This window comes from Oreochromis aureus, linkage group 16 (assembly GCF_013358895.1).
Source record: "Oreochromis aureus strain Israel breed Guangdong linkage group 16, ZZ_aureus, whole genome shotgun sequence".
NCBI classification, from domain to species: domain Eukaryota; kingdom Metazoa; phylum Chordata; class Actinopteri; order Cichliformes; family Cichlidae; genus Oreochromis; species Oreochromis aureus.
The window spans coordinates 1,613,837-1,638,132 of record NC_052957.1 but is presented as its reverse complement, the minus strand read 5'-3'; the positions used below and the strand labels follow the sequence as shown (position 1 = coordinate 1,638,132).

Below are 24,296 nucleotides of genomic sequence, written 5' to 3'. Positions count from 1 at the left end.
TGGTTTAAATATACATAAAGTCCTGCAGGGCTGCTTCTTTTAGATCGCTCCATGGACGCCCTGCTCTGCCCCCCCTGCGCCCCATCCCATGTTCAAAACGAAGATCTTTCAGTTTCATTTTCAGTTGATTTTTCACTTGGAGCCAAATTAAGTATAATCATATTTTATGACGGTTACAGGGGTAACTATATTTATATTCAGAGATCAGTGTTTACATAAGTAGATTTTTAATACCTGCCGTAATTTGTTGAATCCACTGGTGTGTCTTATATATTTTAAGTCATTAACCTCCTCTCTGCTGTGTCTTTTCACTAAGTGTGATCCACCACAAAAAGACCTTTTCTGCGTGTGGCTGAAAAAACAAATAAATAACACTAAAAATATAAGTTTGCACATGAAATCTGGGTCAGTCTGAAACAGAACATGAGGTTAACTCTCGACACTGAAAAAGTGCAAAAAGGATGAATTATGTAAAAAATAGTCCCGCTGGAAGCAAACAGGACAACGAGACGATCGTGAACACGAGATCGACCAAATATAATCATTTACATTTATTTATTGTTATTATCATTTTTGTTATTGTTGGTGTTGTTGTTGATGATGTTGTGAAGAGCTTTTTGATGTCAGCCTGTAAAATGCCTCTGCAGCACAAACCTTCCCAGTGACATCGCTGGTTTGCTGTTTGTCCACTTTTAACTGGCATTTCTGTCCAAACCTCGGAGGCACGTCCATGCACACACAAAGCAAACACACATTCAGATGAAACTGTACATGCATGCACAACTCTGATTTCTTCCCATCTCCAGCCAGGCGGTGTAATTCCTCTGGACCTGAAACACAGACACTCGGCAGAGAATTGGAGAAAAGGAAATGCATATTTGCAGGTCTGCGTTATGTTTAACCGAAAAAAGCTACTGAGCTAAAGATGTGAACAACTTTCTCTAACAAACTCTGTCAGAGGTAAGAAAAAAGAGGAAGAAAGGAAAACCAGTGGCCACAACTTAATCTGTGTTTCATTTCTTACACAGTAAATACTTACAGTGTGCATTTATAACATTGTTTGTGTGCATGGTAATCTAGGTTTCTGTTCATAAAAGAGAAAAGAAAAATTTAATGTATAATATTTATGTTAATTCAGGTTTATATATCCATCTGTCTCTCTGTGTGTGTCGTCTATTCCCACTGTGTGGATGTATATGATCCATCCTTTGTTTCATTGTCCAGACGTGTTACAGTGAAGGTGTTGTTGTTTCTCACCCCACCCACCTCCTCCTTCACACTTCTGTCTGGAGTGTAGAAATCAGTTTGTGTGTTTGTGAAATGTGTGATTTTCTTGTTCATCAAGATTAGGTCCTTGTTGTTATTCTAATTGCATGCTGACAAAATGCCAGTTGAAGTGGATTACTCAGCGCTCTGTACATGGCATCAACAGAGTATCACAGGTGATAGGTGGAACGTGTGGTGTAATAAGGGATCATCTCAGCGTCTCAATGAAGGGAAATAAAGGAGGAGATGAACCCCCGGGGAACACTTGCAAAGACAGACTAAAGTTTTATTTGTGAGACTTTAGTTTAAAGAAACCTTCAAAAAGGTCACATATGTTGTTTACCGAGCAGCCACCCCAAACCTTCTCCTGGGCTCTTTGTTAGCCCACGACTGCCTTTGTTAAATGAAGTGGACATCAGCTAATCTCACCAAAGCAAGCTGATTCTGTTCAATCAAAATGCCCAAGGCTGTCAATTTCTGCTGAGGGGATCAATTATTAGATATTGTACTTTTATCACTGCGTTTGTGTGAATGGGTTTTCAAACGCCAGAAGTCGCGTATTAAAAAACATATAAAAGGTTGTTCAAAGTCTCTTTGTATTAGCTGAGGCCTTTTGTTCCCCTCTCGCCAACGTTTTATCCCCTCTAATAAGCTGCGGTTATGGCCGCGGCGTGTTAAAGCAGCGTGATTGAATCTTTTTGTCTTCTGTGTCGGCGACTCTGTGATGCTTTGTGGCTCTGTGAGCTTTGGTGTTAAGACAGTGGCTCTTTAAGTAAAGTTGTGTTGTTAAAGTTCATGCTGGAATCCAAGCTCTGTGCTCTGAATCTCCTTTGTTCCTCATGAATATCATGAACATGTCTGTCCTTTAGAGCTCCTGTCAGGCTCACTGGGAATAAGACGGCTATTAGCTGATGATCATCGCGACACTGTTGTCTTCTACCAAACTCTTTTGGCGTACGATGCACATATAAGCAAAAATATTTTATGCAAAATCTAGTAAATAATGCAAATTCAAATCTTCACCAACTTATGTGATGGGCGAATAAAAAGAAAGGCATTGAAATTCTTCAGAGACCTGCTGCGAGTATTTGGAGGTGGAAACAAAGACTAATTTATGGGAGCATTGGTATGCAGAGGCAGATGCTGTGCATTTTAAACAAGCTGAGATGTGTTAAGGTTAAAAAATCAGGACAAACTAGTCAAACTACTCACCCTAGATTTACAGTGTTACACTAAACCTCATAAACCACAGCTGTAAACTAGACTTTTGTCTTTGGGCTGCTGTAAGTGTGTAATGGGAATTTAGCTGATGAAATTTAATGCAAGCAAATGCTGAAAGGAAGAAAGCGATGGAGAAAAACACTGTTATTTATTGTTTGGTTAAAAAAATATCACATACAGTCTACTTTAAATTAAATGTGGGCCGGTGTTTGTCCTTCACAGTGTTCTTGTGCAAGGACGGCGATACGTGTGAACACTCGGGGGGTTTACGTCTGCCTTTGACATTTAGCCCACTGAGACTATCCTGCTTATCCATCTGCCCTCTTGCAAGCCATGGCTTTTACTCAAGGGTCCTTTAAATGGTAGGTGATTAGGATTGTGCGTGTCAATGAACTCAATCATTACTAATTCAATTACATGTCCTCTCTCCTCCAGTGTCTGCCGCTCTGGCTCCCTCGACCCCCGTCGCACACAGACTTCCATACATTGACGAGGGTCATAAACTGTGAGTAACACCTGGACAGGGAGAGAAATGCTGTCAGGCACCAGATTCCTTTATTTGGATAAAATAAAGTACTGCTAAAAATGTAAGTCAGATGATGCTATACCCCGAGGACGGTGCTCCCCGGTGCGTCCGAGGTAGGAAGATAACCGTAACCAAGTGCTCCAAAGATGAAATGACTCCGGCTGAAATCAAAGCTGAGCATTTAATTTATCATGACTTCAAAAGGAAATGGCAATTAGAAAGAGACATCACAGAAAAGATGACTGCATGAATAAGCAAATATTATAAGGTGGGGTGTTTTACGCATGGATGGCTGCATTTCAGGTTTGATCTAAAGAGGTCAAATAAAGAAAGCAATGTGTCATAAACAGTGTTGGGTAAGTTACTTTAAATTAGTAACTTAGTTACATTACTAGTTACTTCTCTAAAAAAGTAACTCAGTTACTTCAAGTTACTCGTTACTTTCAAAGTAACTAGTTACTAGGGAAAGTAACTTTGGTTTTACTCAGAATTCTCTTGTTAATGTGTTGCTTCCGTAACTGGATACCCAGCCAGATTGCCAGTCTTCTAGCTTGCTTACTTGCCACAAGTGCACTGTGCCACCTACCAACAGAAAGGAAAAAATAATGTGCACATTTCCACGAGAGAAATCCCACGCCTGGACCGTCGTTGACCGCCGCCATGATTCTAGCCTGCTTTTTACATCCAACACAAAAACTGCAGTCGTGGTGCTTTTGATTGTACTCAGAACTCGGAAATTCTGCCTTCTGAATAGGAAGATGTAGGTAACACCAGACTGCAGATGAGCTGCATACAGAGCTGGACTGGGACAAAACAATCGTCCCGGCATTTTGACTAGAGACCGCCCACCATTATAGGAAAAATCATAAAGCCTTTGAATGAAAATAAACGCTGGTGTGACAGTGATGTACACTGTTCTGATGGTATAGATGTATCAATCTATCAATCGTTTGTTGTAAGACTCAGATAATTATTTTTTTAAAAGCGAGACATTTTAAATGAGAATAATAAAGAAAAGTATTTCCTTGTGCCCCCTTTCCCTGTTAATGCCCTACCTGGCCCCTGGCAACACTTTGCTAGACCCGCCCCTGCACAGTTACCAGCTGTCAGCTACTTAGAAAAGGATCCTGGTGTTATTTGTCTCTCAGAAACAGCTCATAACTTCAACTCATTCATGTCACCTAAAAGGTAAACCTGTTTCTCCATCACCTGTTCAGCTCTGATGATTCAGTAAGGACATCTCCTGGTTTCATCTGCATGTTTCCCTCTCACCAGATAACCAAACCGATATCATGACCAGCAGCTTTACAGCTGTGGCTCCAACAAACATCAGCTGATACTAGAAACTAATATTAAATAAATTCTAACAACAGCTGATCAAGCTTAAACGTGCTGCTGTTGTTTAACGCGACATCCGCTGGTTTCCTCTTTCTGGCGCAAAGTGGGCGATAAACAAACGAGAGAAAAGCTGATCAGCTGATCATTGATCAGTTTCGTGATTGAAGTAGAAACAGGAGAGAATGAGAGAAGAAGAGGCAGCTGTGCAGCTTCAGCTTTGTGTCTTTTTCATTGTAGCTGAAGTCCGGGACAAACTGTTCCTTTTCACCTCAGTACGAAACGCGTAATATTTTCTCTGAATACCAGACGATTCTGTTTTTTACAGGACGGTTGGCAACTCTAATAATTAACCGTATGAACAAAATAAAGTTCAACATCAGTAACATAGCACCCACACAGCTGTATAGAAACTCCGTCATGCTAGCTAGCACACAGTACAAAAATGTCAGCATACCGAAAATAAACTCCACCTAAACTTGGTTTATATCTGACTCAGATAGACTGCAGGTCATAACTTCTTACCTGAAGTTCAGTTCACCTGACACTCGGACGGGCGGCCGCTTCGGGTCTCTCCTCTTGCCTCCCTTTTCCTTCATCCACCTGCTGGCCTCCACCACTTGCTAATGTTATTGAATCTGTGGAAGCTCCGCGATATCCACCACACGAAGTAACGAGTAACGAGCCTATCTAAATCCCAGTAACGAGTAACGCGTTCCTGGTTTTGGCATAATAACTAGTTACCGTGCTCGTTACCACAATAATAACGTAGTTACTGTAACGCGTTACTTAATAACGCATTAGTCCCAACACTGGTCATAAATGAGTCATGCATTAGTGGTAAATATACAATGAAGCCAACAGTGTTTAGCCATGAAGGTGGTTTCTTGGTCCAGGCAGAAATATCTGCACAGATATTCATGATCGAACGATCATCCCACTTTGGATCCTCACACTTTTCATGTAGCACGATCATGAAATTCATATGTGCGGCTCTGCACTCCAGAGAAATAACTTGGCGTGTACTGGATGGATTGTCATTCACTTCCAGCAGAAATTCATATCTCCCCCAAGATATTAGACAATACTCTGTTTGCTCAGCATAATTCGCCCCACATTGTCTTTCCAAATAGTTCCAAAACTACAGATGGAGATCCAGCTTCACTGTGAAGACTGGTTTGCTGGAGAAACCCTGTGTGAATGGTGAGGGGACTCTGGATTATCCAAGCTTTAGCTTAGCTGAAGGAGTGAAGATTAAATACTGCCATGACCAAAGGCCGGTGGACTCGACCACGGGGGCCAAACGGACTGTTATATCTGAGTCAGGCTCAGTCAGATCAGGGAGATTTATTCCTGTGCTCTGCCGTGGTTTAACTGGGGGCCACCTTCTAAACCAGTAATAAATCACGACGCTCCTCATCTGAAACCTTTGTTTCCTTTACTTCCCTCATGTAATTTCTTAATTTATTTTTGGTGAGACTTCAGGCAAGAGATATATTTGGGAATAGGATCAGACAAACGGTCACCAGGGTTAGTGCGCGCGCACACACACACACACACACACACACACACACACCATAAGAGGACATAAAGCTGACACTTCTATCCTTTATTAACCTAATTTCTCAATGATTTTTTGTGACTGTGGAAAAACACAAAGAATTTAATGTTATATGACATTCAGACTTTGGACTCACATCGTTGTTGTTTCTTGATTGCCATGAATCACAGACCATGAAAGGATTTAAATATTTATTTTTTAACTGTTAACATTACAACATGAAAACATATAAATTCTGCCAAGGCCAGTCAGAGATGTTGGCAGTGAAAAAATGTGCAGGTAAGCATAGCTGGGCGAGGAGATAAAAACATGGAAACTAATCTCACAGACTGTGTCTAAGTGTGTGAGTCTGTCAGGGCCTCAGTTGGATTGTAAAGAGGCTGAGAGTCGGGGAAAAGCAAAAAGACAACATTGATTTTATAACTTGTATTGGAAGTTTGAGGTGAAAATAAAAGCCTGTTGTGTAGTTCTATAACGGGTGAGGTTTGCCCAGAAGATCATTAGCAGCTAAGGTTTGAATTTAAAGAGATCTGTTGAAAATAACATTTTCAAAACACGTCAATAATTTGCTTCAAATGTGAAAACAGTTAGCCTGATCTAAACTCCAGCCCGACACCAGCCGAGACAAAAACTGCAACGACAGGAGAAAAAATATCACAAGAATATTGCAGTTAAAAAATATTATATACAAATACTATTTCAATACAACATATTTCAAAGCTGACAGTTTGAGTTGTTGAATTTTGACAGAAATAATAATAATAATGATAACAATAACAATAATGATAATAATAATTATTATTATTATTATTATTATTATTTTATGTCTTATTTCCATTCACTTGTCCAATAAGCCTTTAAATTATGTCGGATAGTCAGGATCCACAATAGGAACAGAACAGGAATGTCGTTCTTTACTCTCGTCCTTACTGTGAATCATCTTAGCACAGCCTCTGCATCAGAAACACACGATTTATCACAACCTATGCTACAGTAAATATGGCTAATGATAGATTCAACTACTATGATAATATTGGCAATAATAATAGTAATGATCAGTGGTTACTGTCTTTGATAATTGAGATTTCTTGATCATGTTTAACATTAAAGTATAAATCGGTGCTTGGAGTTCTTAGAGCAGTCTTGTAGGAACAGGTTCTAATAGACGTGCTGATGGCTGGTTGTTGATCTGCTTTAAGGTCCCTGTTTGCGTTACACCAGGGAGTCAAGTGCTTTTAATTTAAGGACCCACAGTATCCAGAGTCATATGCAGTGATGCTGTAACACAAATAATAATATGACATTTGAATTTTTACAGTTAATGTGAACTTAACCTTGACTTATTTTCACCAAAATTAAATTAACTCGAGTTCTTGAAAACTGATAAGACTGCTAACAAACAAACAGACAGACAAACAGGACCAATTACATAATCCCTCTGCATCAAATAAGGTGCCAGACAAATTATTTGTACCACTCCAAAAAATCATTTCTGTCCACTATGAGATAAAGGAGAACATCACAGCTAACTATTAGCTGTTAGCTTTGCCTGAACCTGAACGAGGGTCTGGTTTTTCAAGGGTGCAGAGCCTGGTTCGCTGAGCCTGGCCTCCAAAGCTATAAACAGGCCATATTATAAGTATCATTGTTACAAAAGGAGGAGCTGAAAATGTGACATACTGAGCAGGAAAGTGCAGGAGGACGGATGAAGAAGCCTTACTGCTAGTGATTCAGCTACGCTAAGAGCTACGCTAATAGCTTCGCAAGCTAGTGAATCCCTAAAGACACAGTGAGTGAAGACTATTAATGTAATGTTCAAACACTTCAGTGTGACTCTAGTTTCCTTTGTGTTGGTGTGTATCTCCATTGTGTTCACACTGGTTTAAAGTCTTGATATTTCACACTCAGTGCACCTCTGTAGCAAACATCAGTCTCATCGCTCGCTACAGCCAAACATAAAGCAAAACACGTGTTCTTAGCATAAACAGTAAAAAGATGGATCGAAGCAGAGAAAACCTCCTAAATACCAACCAAGTGATTTCATAATGAAGTTAGTGTAAATTATTTGACAGTGTGTTTGGGATTATAATGGCTCCTCAGAATGAAGGAAAATTGTAGGTTGTCTCCATAAATCTGGCAGATTTAAGGCCTCAAACGAAACTCTGTTAAAACCTTTTTTCACAATATGGATGTCATTCTAAACGCAATGAGGCCAAATGTGTCTGCAGGCTTGAGCAACCACAAAGTGACTGAAACTAAAAAACCATCACAGTGTAATTACCTTTTAAGCTGTCTAGCATGCCTTTTTCACATTCTGAAGGGTGTGATTAGTAATTAATTGTGAACTGTGTGTTAGCACTTCCTTGTATAAATAGAAGTCAGTTTAGCGTTTGACATTTGCAGTAATTATGTCCTCTGCAGAAATGCTAGTTGGTTATCTGACAGCCGACCTTCAAGCGTCATCTTTACTGAAATCAAACATCGGTTTAGAAAATAAACAAGCAAGAAAAAAGAAAACGGAACAATTTTGAAATTCTAATTAGTTAAACTGAAATTAGGATTTACCTCAGAAGAAGTACCAGTATCGAAGTTTTCCCTTCATTTCATAGTTTTATTATTATACTTAAAATGCTACTTTGAGATCAATAAGAATAAAGAAATATCATTGCCCCTTTTACACCAAATAAAAATCACGTGATATTCATCAGAGAGTTGAGAAGTCGGTATCCAACACTGTCAACATGAACGCAGCAGGAGTAACGACTGTCCCAGCATTTAATCTGTTCTATACATAACCTGTAATAACCTGTAATATCACAGTTATTATGATTTTATTCTCAGTTGTTTCCCACAATTAAATGAAAATGTATACTCCACCAACAGTAACTGCCCATGCCTGAGTAAGCCATCACAGCTGTTCCCTGTATGTATCCTGACTGAGTAACATTAAAGGCGGTGTTACAAATAACTGATCAGTAAAACAAAATCGAAGAGGAGGTGAAGAGCTCGTCCCTCGTTTGGAGATACTGAAGCTAACAGGAGTCACATGCAGAGTGCTGTAGAGGCGTGTGTGTGTGTGTGTGTGTGTGTGTGTGTGCGTGTGTGTGTGTGTCTGTGTGTGCGTGCGTGTGTGTGTGTGTGTGTGCGTGTGTGTGTGTGCGTGTGTGTGTGTGTGTGTGTGTGCGTGTGTGTGTGTGTGTGTGTGCTACAGAGCAGCACAAGGATCTTATGCAACCACCTGAAAACTCATCACTGACTGTACTACAATGATTGCATGAAGGCAAAGAAAAACAATGCAGTGGTTGTTAATGCAAATGTTCCATCAGCCTGGCAGCGACGCATCCATTCATCTCACCAACACACACTGAAGTCACCAACACAGCTGCAGGCTGAAGGTTAGTGTCCGGTAGACTTGTAGTCAAGACCGCCTAATCCGAGACCAAGACAAGACCAAGACCAGAGGGTATCGAGACCAAGACAAGACCAAGACCAAGACCAAGTAGACGAGACCAAGACCGAGACCAAGTCGAGACGAGACCGAGACCAAGGCCGAGACAAAAAAAGTCTTTAAACTGCAGCCAGATGCTGCTACGTTTACGTGTGTCAGGCATATTTATGTGTTTTTGCTTTCGCACAGCCCTCCTCACCGTTGTCTACTGTCTCACTCACTTACTGAGAGGACAGACGCACGCTCCACTTGACTGTCGCGTCTCTCACCCTCTCTGTTTTTCACATAATGATATTATCCTATATCCTCGCATGTGATTGGCCACAACATGGAGGGATTGAAGCATAGCTGAGCCACTGTGTGAGAGCTGAGCAGCAAAAGGAAATTAAGTGAGGGTAGAAATGACTGAAAGATTATTAGGCTCTGTTTTGAGTTTTGTTCAAAAAAGAATGACTTCATATAGGAAAAAAATATATATCACATATGCAGGACACCTTAAACTGTATCAAGACACAGGGACTAAACCCCAATTCAACCAGACCCAGAACTGATCCAGAATTAAAACAGGACTACAACAGTTCAAAATCAGGACTACTTAGGACTTAACCAAGACAGAACCAGAATCAAAACTAGATGATAGTAGCACTAAAAATCATCATAGACCTGCACTACACTTATTTTTTCAATTCTACCAAAGTACACTATTTAGATTCAGAAAAGTTTATATAATTATTTAGCCTTCATAAGCCTGCATAACTTAATAAATATAGAATTTGAAAAGTAACAAATGGTATCTAAAAAGTTACACTATGTACTAGATACATGTTCTGATGAGTTTTGGTAAACAACCATTTGACTAACATGTGTGTCTCACCTGCTCTGGTTCCATCTCTGTTCTGTCCTCATCTCCCTCTCTCTCCCTCTCTGTTCCTCTCTCTCCCTCTTTGTGCTGACAATCAAGCCAAACACCAACATCATCAAATATACAGTTGAAACCAGATATTTACATACTCTTCAGATAAAAACACAAACATTGTAACATCAAATCAGACTAAATTTTTATTTTTTTAGATTGATAAATATAAAAAACATATTTGTATTTTGTATTCAAAATTGAGCCACACTTATGGAGCTCCACAGTTCTTTTCCTGGTGTTTCGGTTGACATTTCTTGATTTTCCCATGTCAAAGAAACAGACTCTGTGTTTTGCCTTATATGCATCCACAGGTGTGTCACATGGACTCTACTAACCTATCAGAAGCTTCTTAAGCTCAGAATGGAATCGTCTGGAGTTTTCTTATTAATTAACAATAAACTTAGTGTATATGTACTCCTAAATTTGATGAAAGTGATTAAAACAGACAGCTCCCTCTTTTTATTCTGACATTTAACTAATTCAGAAGATATTTCAACATGTATTTATCTAAAACAAAACAAGTTCACTCTGAATTGATGTTTAACAGTAAAAAAAAAAGTTTTTATGTTTTCTCCCTAAAGTGTAAACATCTGGTTTCAGCTGTGAATATACTGCTGTGTATTGGAATTCCTCTTGTTTTGCATAGAAATATACTGAACAACATACAAAGCATAATATATAAAATAACATCTACCTGAGTTTTTTCTTTGAAAGAAGCTCCTTATGTCCATTGTTGTGTTCATCAGTACACAATTGAAACTGATTCAGAGAGTTTGTTTAGCCGTGGAGGGTAACAACTGAAAATATGAAATGTAAGCTAAGACTTTCTAAAAAATCAGCATTGTTGTTCGGCTTTTTATTTATCCATTTGTTGATTCACTCGACGAGCAAGTAACGCAACCAACTGATCAGTTTGATATCAATCTTTTGTGATACACCGTCATATTTACATTATTTGTACAGTACAAATGATTTGCGTTGGTACCTGGTCAAACTTAAGCTCTCCTCTGTCTGCAGCAAACTCGCAGGCAGCAGCTTCTCCCCCCTCGCTCACATGTGTGCTGTGCTCAGTCGCCTAGTGCCTGAGCTTGGATCATACCAAAATTAGGGGGAATTTACGACGGTGCGATCTGTGCTTCGTGTGTTGTTTTTGTTTTATACAGTTGTCAGTCAGACATTTAACTAATAAATTACACTCCAAAAGACCCCATGCTTCTGAAAAAATGACCCTGGCTTAAGCCCAGTATGCCCCCCCCGCTCCGCTGATGGTTGACTCCAAATCTCCCGAACACTACGTCGATTTGAGAACGCAAGACCGAGACCAAGACCAAGACCAAAGTCAGTCGAGACCAAGACAAGACCAAGACAAAAGTCAGTCGAGACCAAGACGAGACCAAGACCACGTAAAAATGGTCTCGAGACCAAGACCACGTAAAAATGGTCTCGAGACCAAGACCGGTCTCGAGACATCCAACTCTAGTGTCCGGTTAACATGACCAGCAAACAAGACTGTAACAAACACGCTGGACAAAACATATCATTACATTAAATATCACGTCTCCACAGTGGTGACGCCTGTGCTGTGTGGAAACACAGAGGGACCCCAAAGATGTCGCATCCATTCATTTTGCATTTTTGCTTTCAGGAGCTGCATCGGGAATAAACACCTTATTGGTCTGTAAAGACGTTTTCATTAACAGAAGTGAAGCACAATGACAGAGTGAGTAAAGCTTTATTTACACTTTTCTTCTACCTGCACTGAATTTACAAGATCAGGTTTAAACATGGACGCTGCACCATGTGGGTGTTAAGGCCTTGTTAGGTTTACATGACAGTGCAGTAAAAATCATTCACTCACTAAAATCAATCAACGTGATAAATAATTTTATCTCAGTACTGATGAAAAATAATTGTGATAGTCACTCTGGTGTCTACACGTTTCTATCACAAGTTAATATCAGGAGAAAGAGAGACGCTCACTGCGTTTTGGTATAACTCTCATGTCTAGCAGAAATCACAGCCTGGCACACGATGAATGCATCGAGAGTTTGATCCAGCACACATGGATCGGACAGATGGTTTCTTTTCAGTGCAAATATTAGAACGACAACAGTCCATTTGCATTTCGCAAACACACACAGCACACAAGCACATAAAACTGGTGTTGCTTTGAGACTGAACATATTTTATTTGAACACAGAAAAAGAAACTGAAGGTTCTGACACGTGCAGCCACAACAATCCTGAGAGATCTGAAGAAGAATTACCCTCCTGTGAAATTTTACACAAAGGCATCGGGAAGCTTTCTGTGAATTTGTCTGACCTCACATGGTGGAAAATTGGCCAGCTGACACACTAGAACTGAGGTTCCATTTCATGGTCTCATGGTTCCCATCAGGCTGTCTCCGAATATTATTTCCCTTTGCTTTGGCTCCAACACTTCTGTAGTTCAGCCACACAGCACATGTATAGAAGGTCACACACAAGATCTCTGTTTAAGTCGTGGATTTTGTTTTTCATCTGCAAGATGGTTACAGTTTTCAACATGACTCCAAGTGAGTTATAACTCACCTTTTTTATACAAAGATTGCTCATAAGATGATACAATGAAAGTGAATGTTGGTAAAAATACGCTTTTAGATATTTGATAATGTCTGACTGCAGATACTTTTGCATTTCGTTGTGATGTGAAACACATAACCTAAACCTTCCATTTCTTGGTTCTGAGAGAATAAGTCACTTCGTGGGATTTGATGCAAACCTCGTACTCACAGGCTGAGCTGCTTCCAAGACGGGTGGAAGAAAACAAAACAAGCGGCGATTACAGATTTGTGATTTCAGCCGTCGCGTGAAAGATTCTAGGAGCGAATCTTTACAGGTGAGACCCAACGATAATATCAAGCACACAATGCTCTGGGGGTGTCTGTAAAACTCTGTATTTACGTAGAAATGAAGAAAAATAATCGTATTATAAAAGCAGGTTGACGATCCACATGTGATAACAGTAACAGTAACACACTGCTTAATTATGTGAAATCATCATGAGTGGATGAGGATGCTTCCTTGGCATCATGTGTGGACTTTTGCTTTTGCCTTTTGTTTCCTCTTTCTTGTTCTGTCTTTGCGCTCTATCCCTGCCTGTCAGCCTTTGTGCTGTCACCCCAAAGGTAAATGTCAGGCATAAGTTGATGTAAATCAGTTCATAACAATATTCTAATGAATCTAGGCTGCTGGCTGTTAACATATGTCAGCTGGGAGCTGCTAAAGCTAGCTGCTAAAATTAGCCACTGTAATAACCTCTAGCAGTCCCCATGTTGGCTAACATTTTTAACATTTGTTCTGCTATTCAGAGCACAAATATATGTAACGTGAGGGCTTGCTGTGTGGCTTGGAATCTCTCCGAATGACCAGAAACAGCAAGATGGAGACGGACAACCCTCCCAGCAGCCTGTCCACTCCTAGCACACAGCAACAGCAACCGAACACTTCCTGTGCACAGAGCTCACGAACACCCCACTGGCCACCCAGGAGCCAGGAAACCCCACACTCGGACCAATGCAGGGAAAACAACTAGGTAGATTCAACACACACCCATCACTGCCCCGAACATGCACGTGCAAACATCAATAAATGGGTACCAGCTCCACAGCCCCTGCAAACACTTTGTGTATCAAACGACACCCAAACTTACCTCTACACTTTACATATACATTAGCACACTCTTTGAGTAACAGCAATGACCGTTGCTCGCTAATGTTTTGAGTAAAGAGTGTTTTAAATCCGCACCACTCACTTGGATTATGAAGTTACACAAAAAAGAAGCAAAAGCATCACCTCAGCATCTGCAGTCTAACCTTTGCATGTGTCTAACTCAACAAATGCAGTGGTTATTAACAGCTGGATGATGACCAGAAAACAAAGGACCTGATCCAAGCTGTGATTAAATCTCAACGTTAATTTCAAAACGTGTGGTAAAGCACTCCCTCTAATAACTGAGTTATTCTCTGCAACACCATTACCCCAGTTGGAGAGAAACACTGGCTGTCATAATGAAGAAGTAGCTGTGAGTAAGAGCTCCATAAACATTTTGCACCATAGCAGACTATATAAGGACAGCAGGTCACTTTAAGCAAGATTTTCACTGATGGAATTTATTCAAACAAAGACAGAAATCTGAAAGCTGTGTATCATTTTGACAGCTCGTCTCTGCAACAGTATAAAAGAGACCGATCGCTTCTGTGGGAGAAACTGACCGACTGTGCATGAAATTACACTTTTCAGTTTCCTGTGAGGCAGGAGGAGGAGAATTATGTTTTTAAAAATTTATTAAAATTAAAACTCGTACATCTCTATTTTAATAACACTCATGCAGGTCCACTTAGTGTTAGCACTAACAGTCTTCTTGCAGGTGTGATTACACAGTCTTTTTTCTATACTGATTATTGTAAATTTGTGTTGTTTTGGGAAATTTCTCCTTCTGTCAGCTGCTCCCTTTATGTGTCACCACGGCGAATGATCTCCTCCTATCCCAGCATCCTCCTCTGTCACACCAGCCCTCTGCATGTCCTCCTTCATCCATGACCCTCCTCTGAGATCTTGCTCCTTTCCTCCAGCCTGGCAGCTCCATCTTTAACAGCCTTTGTCCCCCTGCACATGTCCAGCCCACCTCCACCTCTCTGACTCTCAGCTGTCCGTCTGATGGACTGAGCACCTTCAGCTGGGCCTCCTTACTGCCACCGTCTCCAAACTGTACATCCCAGCAGGTCTCACTACCATCTTGTAAACCTCTCTCTCTCTATCCTTCTGTCATAATCACCCAGCACTCGCCTCCACCCACTCCACCTTGCCTATGGATTCCCAGAACACCGGCACTAGGAGCACACCGGGTGTTCTGGGAATCCATCCTACCTGACAAACCATCCTACCCGTTGTTTCTGCGCATGCACACAACACGAAATTAAGTGGCGAACCATCCTGGCTGAATATGAGCTACAAGTATACTCTGATGGGCAAAGTTAAGTGGCAAACCGTCATACCTACTTACATTTGTGCTGGAATTACTCTGTGACAGCAGAAATGTGCATAAACTACTTACAGTAGGACGTTTTGCCAAAGTAGGATGGTTTGTCAGAACACCGGCTCTGCTCCCCGCCCCTCCCACCCCTGAAAATGTAAAGCTATTAAATATGTCTGACTATGAAACAGTCTGAAAATTAAAATGACAGGTGAAATTATGCTGTGATGGAATTTTTATGAACCTGTCTGTCACAACGACGTGTAAGCAGAAAGTCTGATAGAGCCTGTGATGGTGAATCACGAGTAACTAACAGTAACTCCTGAGTGTCCGTCGTAGGTGACCGATGCTAACAGCTGCTATGCTAACATAAACTCTCAACATTCACATTTGCTAAAATATGTTTTTCATCATCTCTTTGAACAATAGATACGTTGCTGCTTTTGCTTTCATCACAGCCACTCAACGTTTGACAAACACTGAATTGTATTTGCTGCGTGACCCTGGTCGTCTAATATAACTTCCTCTGGGTAATACTGAACGTATATCTCAGACTGGCCTCGCTGCTACAGACTCACAGCACTGATGATGTAAAAACACATAAACTGAGAGATGTATTTCTGCTGGTCACCCACATAATACACTCAATGTTTTCAGTTAATATGCAAAATTTCGATTATGATTTCAATGCAAAAACAACCCAGCTCACTTCCACCATGAACAGATGAGCCGATAATCACATTTGTAATCACAGTCACACCCGGGAGACTTTCTGTTGTTGTCTATCAGCAGCCTGAGACTCTGAGGCCTTATTGCTTTAGAGAATAGGATGTTTTTGGCTTCACTGTTACACCTGAAAGGCTGCACGTTAGCTCTGTAATGACAGTCACTGCTGGTGCAGAGGTAAACGCAACAACATATTTCAGTTAGTCAACCAGATAATAAACTCACTTGTTCCAGTTAATATGCAAAAATTCAATTATCATGTCTATGAAAGAAACAACACAGCACAATCCTGCCATGATCAGATAATCACATTTGTAATCCAAGTGCAGACTTCCTGTTGTTTTATCAGCAGCCTCTGTGACTCTGCCCTGTTGCCTTAGAGAATAGGCTGAACTTTAGCTCTGTAATGACAGTTAACTGTGTTCTTAAAAGCCTGCTGTTAGTGCACTCACACTTTTTTAATGATGTGGAGTTTCTGGTCCTCTTTATCTCGATGCTGCAAAAATATTCTCAGTAAATTGTTCAGGATCACGGCGCTAACAGGGACCAGCATCGCTTTAATGCTGCTGACTGAACCAGCCGTCATTGGGTCTCCTTATAGAAGTTTGGTCAAACCGTTCTGACATTAATCCTAAACGTCACGACTAAATTCAGTGATATTCAAACCAATCACATTAGTTCTTTTTAACATAATCACACTGTAAGAGGAGAATGTGCCATGCTCGTCAGGGACAAAAATGAATTGTTCACCCTCTTAAAGTAGGAAACTGGTGATGGTGAGCTTATTTTCCATGCACTACAATATCGCAGCCCTTATTTTAACCACAGCAAAGAGCAGCAACGGCTGTTTTTAAAAGTTAGTTGTTCGCTGCTGCTCATCATCTCCTCACACTGCAGGTGACGACGAACACGGTTCGTATGTATAGAAACAGCCAGTGTGTTTTATCTGTCTTTGCTTTTCTTTTTGCCACCAGCAAAAAGCTGCTGTTCAGCACAAAGATTTACAGCTGCTGTCTTATTCAAGCACCTGACCCCTTCTCCTCAAACCCAGCACTCCCACTGCTCTCTCTAATGTCTGTAGGAGGGCTCTGAGCAGTTAAACAGTCATGTGTTTCTGATCCAGGTCTATAAACACACAACTACTGTCCAAACTCACAGAAATGATGCACCGAAGGGACGTGTGGGAAGCTGGACCCGACAAAACCGAAGGGGAGCGGATAAACTAGGTTTTATGCACCCGTGCCCTCCAGTAACACACCAGTAGGGAGTAATTTAGTAAATTACTGCATTTTGTATTATTTTATTATTATTTGTTCTGGGATCATATTCATGCTCACGTAGAATAACCTGAATTAGAGTTCACTCCTGCATGATTTGTTGTTTATGTCCAGAAGACACAGCTGAGTGAAATATGAAGGCGTAGATGCAAACCAGCATCGTGCTCGGAAAACAGGGTGGGATTTGGAGGAATCTATTATCATATATTATCGCGCTCAGCGGAAGAGGCAGGTTAGAGGCTAGTAGAGTATCACACATCAGCTTGATCCCCTGATCCCTTTATAGCAGTGCCTCCACCAGCACGATGCTGAAGCCCAGAGTTCCAGCAGGAAAAGAAAATGCCAAATAAGATAGAACAGCTGAACAGACACAGAGGTGGAAATGCTGCTCTGTAACTGTTTAATTACTGCGTTACATGTTTGGTGTTTATTCATGATGACATCACAGCGGGTGGCAAACTAATGAGATCAGTCAAAGTCACAGGATGGGCCAGTGAGATGCCAAACATTTTAAAATACGCTGACAAACATCGAACATACGTGCTCCAGGACAGCTATGACACCAGCAGCTAATGACCTCCACTAGCATGCTAGCATGCTACACCCAGCAGCAACATCTGCAACTGCATATGCTACAAGACTGATTTGCAGCATCTTCCACTTTGTACACCAAACCGCTTTATTGGTTTATTGGTGCAGGCAGTTCCTTTACAGTGACACCCCCCCCCCCGACTCCAGCCCATCACTGTGTTTGTCCCTTTTTCTGCTTCTTGTTTATCTTCATTGATGTTTTGTTTTCAATATGATTCTGATGATAAATGAAACTTTTGAAGGCAACAAGCCAAAACCTGTTGTAGCGAAAAGGTAAATCTATAGTATTGAAGTGTTGCTGGAGACTTCACGCTCTCTCTCAGCCGTCGGATGTGCCACAAACCTCCACTCAGCATCTGCAGGCATCAATAGACAGAGCTGGCTCTGCTGGTGTATCTACCTGAGGGGACTGCAGTAATTTAAGAGTAATTCTGACCTTGAAGCGAAATACTGCACTGCAGATTTTTGTTTATTTAGTGGAAATAAAGCAAAGGATGTGATTATTGAATATCATTATGTGAACATTTCATTTTAAATTTGGAGTAACTCATAAGAATGTCCAAACCTTACCATACAAGCATTTTCACTTTTACTACGCGGCTGTAATGACAGTTAGTTTTGCACAGTTCCTCTTTGTCACGCTGTCATGGTGGTTGGCGCCATCGCGTCACCTTCCTGAACTGCATGTGATTGGCTGTGTGTCTGCCTGTGTAAGCCCTGTGATGGACAGGACACCTCTTACCCTCCACAGCTGGGACAGACTCCAGTTTTATGTTTACATTTACTAAAGTACAACTCTTATAAAACATGATACGATCAGGTGTTGGTGCTGATTTAGAAACAATGACTCCTCACCTCGTCAGAGGAGTTTCAGGATTAATATCAAATTACACGTTAACCCCTGCTTTCCTCTTTCTCATGCATGTCTCATCGGACTGATATCAGCGTTTAATTGACAGGTCTGTGTTTTGGCATTAGTCAGGCTCTGGTGACTAATGAAACAGCTCTCCATCCATCCAATGTGTGGATGAAACCAACACCCTGCGGCTCGATGCCCCGCTTCTACAGGATGTTACCACTGCTGCCAATTAAAACTCTCACATCAGCATGAGATGTTTTTAATGGACCCCGGCCGGTTGCTTCAGTCCAGCTGCAGTATAACTGAATACAAAGTAAAGGTTTTCACATGAGTGTGTCTCTGCAAGCTTCTTATTAAATGTTTTTATAAATTAAATAGCCGTGCACTTAAAAAGCAAAGTCCACATTTTCTTATTATTTTTCTCCAGCATAAGTAAAAATTCAGTTCTTCTGTTTTTGTTAATGAGTCCACAGTGTGGTCATGTGAAACACTGAATACTTCTCATACAAAAAATACATTAATGCTATGCATATCTGTGCTTTATTCACCTGCCTTTGGCCTGGAAACACCTTAGAGATTTACCTGCAATATGCAAATTATTCTGATTAATTTGAGCACACTAACTGGACTCTTTAGTCCTGCAGAATTCACTCGTTCCACATGAGCTTTGCTGCTGATATCGTGTCACACTGCTTTTCCTTTTCTGCTTAGCTAAGGTTTTCTTCTAATAAGACTTTTTGTTTGTTTGCTTATTTTTATGGACTTTAATGAAATAAAATCTACTGCTATTTCATTTCCATTAAGAAAAAATCCAGTCCTCATTGTAATCCTTGTACCCAGATGCTCTTCTTGTACATGTGGGATCTTTCACACCTCGTCCAAACAGGACTGCTCTGCTTTAAATATTTACCTTTATTAACAGGCTACATATCACAGACAATGTTAGCATTGTTTTAAATCAGCCATAATTCTTCTGTAACTGTGGTCATTAGCAGAAAATGGTTTATGTGAAGAATATCAGTCATGAATCGTCACAGCACAGACACTAGTGAAGGTTATGAATGGCCTCTGATTGTGGACTCATTCAGTACTGCTCATCATGTTTTCCACAGATGGTCTTTATATCTGATAGATTCAGTTTGTTAATGTGAGTGAAGAGTTTTCCTCATAGACACACATGAGTCCGAGTTCCCAGGATGTCGGTGCTTTTCACATTATTCATATATATTCATTCTGCACTTGTTGCTATGCAGATGATACCCAGGTATACATTTCTATGAATACAGGTGAGACAGACTAATTAGTTTAATTAGTTAAGTTAGTCTGAAAGTCTGTAATTTTCTACTTACAAAACTGAGATTTGTGCCTATAAATCTCTTAAGAAAAAAAAAAAATGGTTCTGAAGAGATATTTATTCTGGATGGTGTAACCTTAACCTCCAGACTCACTGTGAGGAGTTTATTTAAACAAATGTCTGAGACTGAACTGTGTCATCTGCTAAAATTCACAATGCAGGAACTCCAGCAACACTTAAGGGAAGAGGAACAACTTTATTGACTGACCAACACGTTTCGGCTTGTGGCCTTCATCAGGGTCATGCTGTGGTCATCTGCTAAATTAGCAGCTTTCTGTGTCAGATGTATGCAGAGAAACTGTTTGTGCATTTGTTGCTTCTAAAAGTGATCTGAAAAGCATTAAAATGATCCAAACACAGCAATGAGATCACAGTTCTCTCATATTGGCTTCTCGTATTTGGCTCATTGTTAAATTCAACAACTGAATTTTTAAAAAAGGCAAAATCCAGAACAATTATTCCATCATATCTTTAAAATCTCGTGCTTTCATAACACCCCATTAGAGCACTTCGCTCTCACACTGCAGGCTTCCTTATTGAGTGTTACAGTTACAGCTCAGCGCCCGAACAGTCACTGTCGATGGCTGCCACTCCCTGAGCCTGGCTCTCTTCCTGTTTTAAGGGAGTTTTTCTTCCCCAGCTTTCCAAAAGTCTCACCTATAGCAGACTATCTGATTACAGATTTCCATATTCTATAGTAGGCTCTGTACTTTGTTGTATAAATAAAAGTGAATTAAATGAATGTAATAATGTATTTTCTGTCCCCTTAAACTGAAATAAGTGTTTGGTAGTTGTGAGGACAGGCAGTGTTGCCAGGTTCAGTTTTACTACATGTTTAACAATGAGCCCATTAGTTCCTCTTTAAATATTTCATAAATGTCACTTGGAAATCTGCCACAGGATGATACCATTAAAATTAGAAATCGTTTTTAGGCTTCCCATGAGCATGCCAAGATGGAGACAATATGGCATCCATCATTAAAAACTGTCTCGTCGGCCGTATTCTCAGGATAATTTAAGGAGACAGGGGGACTTGTGGTGATTAACAAATATATATGATTTATATAAACTGGATCTCGCTTACACTTTGTCATTTCTGTTACCACTAATGGATCTTTGTGAGGTAATCGTCGTCCAATGACGGAGAGGCGCTGTCAGGTTGTTCCCCGTGCTCGTATAAAGTTTGTTTAAGTCTAATTAAAATTCATTTAAAACTTTTTTCCCAAATGTTGAGCTCCTCATAACATGCAATATTGATATAGCTGCTCTCGTTTTTCAGTTTACTGCTACTTTCATCTGTTCATAATTAGCAAGTTCTGAATTTGTGATTACTTCATAATAAACACTAAAAAACTGGCTGATCCCTGACAGCTGTTTAAGGAAATGACAGAAATATCAGCACTACAGGGAGTTACACAGCTCTGCTGTTACTATCCTTTTTATTATTTTTAATTATTAATTTTATTTTTATGTCATGTTGAGGAAAACTGAGGCTGCTTTACGTTAGCAGCTCCAGGCACACAGACCGAGAGCAGGCGGGCGCTGACAGTCATCAGTCTGAGGTTACGTCTTTATGTGTCGTTTCACTCCACGTTCACTCGTTCACACAGATGTTCTCGCTCTTATGTGCTTCATGGTGACTCAGTGTCTTGCTCGAGGACACTTCGGCTGGGGTAACTTAGCTCGCAGGCTGTAGTATCCAGCATCTCTCTCTCACAGTGACAGATTTCATTCCTGTATTTTATATTTTACTCAGTTTAATTCAGAATGACGTCTGATTCTCTCAGCACTAATTTTGTGGTTCTTAGAGGATAAAACATAAATGTCAGTGGCGAGGTGGTGCACGCACTCCGCTGTGCCTTGTTCAGCATGAATGGGCCTCCCCTGTTTGCAGCTGATATTTAATATACCGTATTCTCAGCTGGCCACACTTAATTAATCTTTTCCTCTTCCCCGTCTACGCATCGGCCCTCTGTGCGTCTTCACCTGATACAGCAATCACGTCTGACAACGTTCTTCAAGCAATCATTGCTCCAAACAAACAGTCCAATTAAAGCAGACGGAGTTTTTGGATATTTAGCCCTGAATGAGCTGTTCCCTTTGCACTTAGCTCTCTTCCATCAGGGAACTGGGTGGCACGTCGATGTGCATCAAAGTGTTTGCTCAAAATCAGAGAAAACCCTGCAGGTGTTATTACTGCCATCATCATTTCCATGAATAAAACAGGTACAGATGTGCTCCGGTTGGGTTTGACACGAGGACGATGGCACTTTGGAGGATAATTTCTTTCTAAATGAATTCTGGATTTTGGGCTTTTGGTCGGCCGGAGCGAGCCCTAACCCTTAAATATCTTTTATCTGTAGACTTCCAGATGTCTTCATGTGTCAGAGGCAACACAATGTGCTCCTGATTAAGGCTTATTGCTTCTTCTGTCTGACATAACTCATCAACAAATGCCCAGCAGTGAAAAAGCAATTGATTTGGTTGGCAGGAGGTCTGAGCTCCAGCTAAAATTAAAATGACACAGTCCATTGCTCCCACTCGCAATATTCCTGCTCGTGTCACGGGAGACTCTGTGAGACTCACGATTAACGCTTACAGGCAGAATCTGGCCTCATCCGGTCCCGACTGCTCTAATATCAGTGGCAGAACACAGAGTGGAAAACACAAAAATCACACCGTTTAATTAAACTCTTGTTGACTTGTGACAGTGCTGTGTCACTACTTACATGACAGGTTTGGGGAAAGTTATAAAAGAGAAGGTTGAGGGTTATCAGAGGGATTCATTATACCTGACTGGGAAAAGAAATTAAAGCACAAGTTTCCTAAAATAATCTTTTAAACTAATTTGTAAATGTCAGACTTTTTTGTGACAATTTAACAAGTCAAATTATCATAAGCGCTTTGCTGAGAGCTTCAAATCTGCAAGTATGTGAGTTTCCTTTCATGGCTGTAAAGCCAGAGAGTCTGGAGTGAAGCGGCCACTTGGTCTAATGACTACAGTTTAGCTGTCAGCCGTCCTCACTCCAGTGACATCGCTCATGCAGAGACACTTTCTGAACTGCTTTAAAGTGGACAAAATCAATATTTTAATAATGATGTAACAAAGGCCAAAGAACAACGGTGCAACTTAAAAGGGGTTGCTCGCAGTGGAGAACCTTCAATATGAACCTCGAGCTTTATGGAGTTTCACAGCAAATTTCAGCTGCACTTTACTTTCCTGGTCCACCCTCAGCTTCCTCACTGCGCTGCGTTCAGGGAGTTTGCTGTTTTCCTGCTCCGCATTATCCATTCAGCATCCAAAATCCGAGAAACTTACTGGCTAGCTTATTTACATAATGGTTAAAAAGTGTTGCAGAGGCCAGAAACAAAAGTACAGCAGAATAAATATTGGCTTTAAATTTGCCAGATGGTCAAAAACTCTACTCTGAATAAATCACAGTGTTAGTGTCAGATGTGTAAATAAGCAACCGTTTGCCAAGAAGTGTGACGTCTGCGTCAGCTTTAAACTGGATACTTTGTATTTTCTCACAACTTTTTGCCTCAAATTGCAACAATAAATCAGCTGATGTAGTTTTGAGGAAAGCAAACATAAGAAATGGACAGGTGTGTTAGCTGTCTGGGAACCAAAACGTCCCCGCACTTCCTCCCAAGATGAGGTCAGACGACCTATCGACGCACCCGTGTGTGCTGCTCATGTAATATCAGCTCCTTTGTTTATCTCACACCGCACAGAAACCTAATTTCTTTTGCCTTCCTGGTGATAAATTATGTTTATAGGAATATGCAGAGAGAATCTATTATCTGACTGTTTTCAATTCAATAGTGAAAGGGAGAAAAATTGACCTCTACTCTTTTCAAGGCACAATAATAAGCACTGAGTGGTTCTTAATAGAATACAAACAAACATGGGCACTAACACATAATATACAAACAGCCTGTGAGTTATTGCATTTGTGTTCTGTAAAGGTTTTTGCAAATGTGAGCTCTGTTTTTAAGCCCTTTATGACTCTCATTACGCTCTATGACAAAGACTGGAGATGTTTCACATGCAGCTGCCGCCTGGACTCAGTCACAGTGTGAATATTACTAAAAGTCAGACGCATTTGTGGTCAGTGGCACGTTTCCGCCTCTTTAATCTTTTAACATTAAAACATTTCTTTTAACTTTGGAAAGAAAACAAAGGGTACAAAAATCCACACA

At 40.6% G+C, this 24,296-nt stretch overlaps 2 long non-coding RNA genes across 3 annotated transcripts; one reads left to right on the top strand and one right to left on the bottom strand.

The window, feature by feature from the left end:
- Window positions 1-2,690: 2,690 nt before the first annotated feature.
- Window positions 2,691-10,256, bottom strand: LOC120433474. Its single transcript, XR_005608585.1, has 3 exons — window positions 10,232-10,256; window positions 3,096-3,174; window positions 2,691-3,003 (listed from the first exon to the last, which is right to left on the bottom strand). It is a non-coding gene; the product is annotated as an uncharacterized LOC120433474 (long non-coding RNA).
- Window positions 10,257-11,918: 1,662 nt separating this feature from the next.
- On the top strand, window positions 11,919-14,930 carry LOC120433475. Of its 2 annotated transcripts, none has more exons than XR_005608587.1 (4): window positions 11,919-11,993; window positions 13,047-13,150; window positions 13,684-13,846; window positions 14,757-14,930. It is a non-coding gene; the product is annotated as an uncharacterized LOC120433475 (long non-coding RNA). The 2 variants fall into 2 exon arrangements; XR_005608586.1 differs by having other exon boundaries at window positions 13,623-13,846.
- The last annotated feature ends 9,366 nt before the right edge of the window (window positions 14,931-24,296 follow it).